Source organism: Piliocolobus tephrosceles, chromosome 13 (genome assembly GCF_002776525.5).
Source record: "Piliocolobus tephrosceles isolate RC106 chromosome 13, ASM277652v3, whole genome shotgun sequence".
NCBI classification, from domain to species: domain Eukaryota; kingdom Metazoa; phylum Chordata; class Mammalia; order Primates; family Cercopithecidae; genus Piliocolobus; species Piliocolobus tephrosceles.
The window spans coordinates 32,209,498-32,212,721 of NC_045446.1; the positions used below are offsets into that span (position 1 = coordinate 32,209,498).

The following is a 3,224-nucleotide window of genomic DNA, read 5'->3' on the forward strand; positions in this document are numbered from 1 at the left end:
AATTTAAAAATTAGCTGGGCCTGGTGGCACACGATTGTAGTCCTAGCTACTTGGTAGACTGAGGCAGGAGGATTACTTGAGCCCTGGAGTTGGAGGCTGCAGTGAGCTATGATCATGCCGCTCCAGCCTGGGTGACACAGCAAGATCCTGTCTCAAAAAAAAAAAAAAAAAAAAAGAAAAGTTAACAAAAGCCTCAGGAACAAAGAGAAAGGTATTTTATCTTACTCTTCTGCTAAACTAAAGACACTTCCGAGGTGCCGCCGCCGCCGGGCAGCCGGGGGGAATCCGCCCGCATCACCGCCCTCGCCGGCCGGGCGGCCGTGGGGCCCAGAGTGCCGGAGGCCGGAGGCCGGGGCTGGGGCGGCACCGCGCAGCGGCCACGGGGTCCCGTTAGAGCAGCGTCCGGCGGCTATGCTGAGAGCCCGGAGCGGCCGGAGGAGCAGAGGGGCCGGCGGGAGGGAGGAAACCTTTCTGCGAGTACGAGCCAACCGGCAGACCCGACTGAATGCTCGGATTGGGAAAATGAAACGGAGGAAGCAAGATGAAGGGCAGAGGGAAGGCTCCTGCATGGCTGAGGATGATGCTGTGGACATCGAGCATGAGAACAACAACCGCTTTGAGGAGTATGAATGGTGTGGGCAGAAGCGGATACGGGCCACCACTCTTCTGGAAGGTGGCTTCCGAGGCTCCGGCTTCATCATGTGCAGCGGCAAAGAGAACCCGGACAGTGATGCGGACTTGGATGTGGATGGGGATGACACTTTGGAGTATGGGAAGCCACAATATACAGAGGCTGATGTCATCCCCTGCACAGGCGAGGAGCCTGGTGAAGCCAAGGAGAGAGAGGCACTCCGGGGCGCAGTCCTAAATGGCGGCCCTCCCAGCACACGCATCACGCCTGAGTTCTCTAAATGGGCCAATGACGAGATGCCATCCACCAGCAATGGTGAAAGCAGCAAGCAGGAGGCCATGCAGAAGACCTGCAAGAACAGTGACATCGAGAAAATCACCGAAGATTCAGCTGTGACCACGTTTGAGGCTCTGAAGGCTCGGGTCAGAGAACTTGAACGGCAGCTATCTCGTGGGGACCGTTACAAATGCCTCATCTGCATGGACTCGTACTCGATGCCCCTGACGTCCATCCAGTGTTGGCACGTGCACTGCGAGGAGTGCTGGCTGCGGACGCTGAGTGCCAAGAAGCTCTGCCCTCAGTGCAACACGATCACAGCGCCCGGAGACCTGCGGAGGATCTACTTGTGAGCTATCTGCCCCAGGCAGGCCTCGCCTCCAGCAGCCCCACCTGCCCCCAGCCTCTGTGACAGTGACCCTCTCCCTTTGTACATACTTGCACACAGGTTCCCCATGTACATACATGCACATACTCACACATGCGTACTACACACACACACATTTACACACGTAGGACTCTGGAGCCAGAGTAGAGGCTGTGGCCCAGGCACTACCTGCTGGCTCCCACCTATGGTTTGGGGGCCATACCTGTTCCAGCTCTGTTCCCAGGGTAGGGCAGGGAGGTGGGGGTTGGGGGAGTAGTGGGGCACGGCTCCTGAGATGCAGCCCCCAGACTGACAGATGGACAGACAGACATGCAAACACCAGACTGAAGCACATGTAATATAGACCGTGTATGTTTACAATGTTGTGTATAAATGGGACAACTCCTCGCCCTCTACCTGTCCCCTCCCCCTTTGGTTGTATGATTTTCTTCTTTTTTAAGAACCCCTGGAAGCAGTGCCTCCTTCAGGGTTGGCTGGGGGCTCGGCTCATCCACCTCTTGGGGTACCTGCCTCCCTCTCCCGTGGTGTCCCTTCCCTCTCCCACGTGCTCGGTGTCCAGTGGTGTATATTTCTTCTCCCAGACGTGGGGCACATGCCCCAAGGGACATGATCTTCTCCTTAGTCTTAGCTCATGGGACTCTTTATAAGGAGTTGGGGGGGTAGAAGCAGGAAACGGGAACCGAGCTGAAGCAGAGGCTGAGATGGGGGACTGGAAGACAGTGCTCCTGGCCACCCAGCCTCTGCTGAGAACCATTTCTGGGATTAGAGCTGCCCTTCCCAGGGAAAAAGTGTCATCTCCCCGACCCTCCCGTGGGCCCTATGGTGTGATGCTGTGTCTGTATATTCTATACAAAGGTACTTGTCCTTTCCCTTTGTAAACTACATTTGACATGGATTAAACCAGTATAAACAGTTAAAAAAAAAAAAAAAAAAAGAAACTGCCGTTTATGTCTGTTGGCCTCCTGGACAGCTTTCACCCATGGCACCTCATGACCAGGTGGCTGTATAAACTATCATCAGTAGTGGTGCACTTTCAAGAGTGAAGGGTTGCTATTAATAATTGCATCAGGACAGCAGAGATAAAATGAGCAATATGCTTACTTAGTGTTAAGTATTGTATTAATACTTAGTATTATGCATGCTTTTCTCATAGAACTTAGTGTTAAGTGCTCACTTAGCATGAAGAGCCATTTAGATGCTTAATAAGTCTGAATAGGGTTAATGAATGATGGCCTTGTACTGGTCAGGGTTCTCCAGAGAAACAGAACCAATAACATGTAGTTAGACATAGACATAGGTATGAATATGGATATATGGAATTGGTTCATGCAGTTGTGGAAGCTGAGAATTCCCAAGATATGCATCTTCAAGCTGGAGAACCAGGGAAGTCAGTGGTATTGTTCAGTCTGAGTTCAAAGGCCCGGAAACCATGTGCGCAGCTGGTACAGGTCCTGGAGTCTGAAGACCTGAGAACCTGGAATTCCCATGTTCAAGAGCAGGAGAAGATGGCTGTGCTAGCTCTTGAAGACAGAGTGAATTCACCTTTCCCCTGCTTTGTGGTTCAATCTGGGCCCTCAATGAATTGGATGGCGCCTAGCCCCCCTGGGTGAAGGTGGATCTTCCTGACTGTCCGCCGATTCAAATGCCAGTCTCTTCTGGAAACATCCTCATAGATACACCCAGAAATAATGCCTTACCAGCTATCTGGACATCCCTTAATCCAGTCTAGTTGACTTATAAAATTAACCATCACAGACCTGATCTCTCTCTCTCCTCCTCTCTCTCTCTCTGTCATAAACATTTACTCATTTTGGTTGAAACTTGTCAAAAGTGATATTTTTCTCTACTTTTGCCAATTAGACAAGTCAGGGTGATGTGGAGTCACGAACCGAGGATTTGATCTAAATATTGGGCCGATCAGCATATGGA

At 51.7% G+C, this 3,224-nt stretch overlaps 1 pseudogene across 1 annotated transcript; it reads left to right on the plus strand.

The window, feature by feature from the left end:
- The first annotated feature begins 257 nt into the window (after positions 1-257).
- Positions 258-2,229, plus strand: LOC111554698 (annotated as a pseudogene). Its single transcript, XR_002735320.2, has one exon. The product of XR_002735320.2 is annotated as an E3 ubiquitin-protein ligase RNF220 pseudogene (transcript).
- The last annotated feature ends 995 nt before the right edge of the window (positions 2,230-3,224 follow it).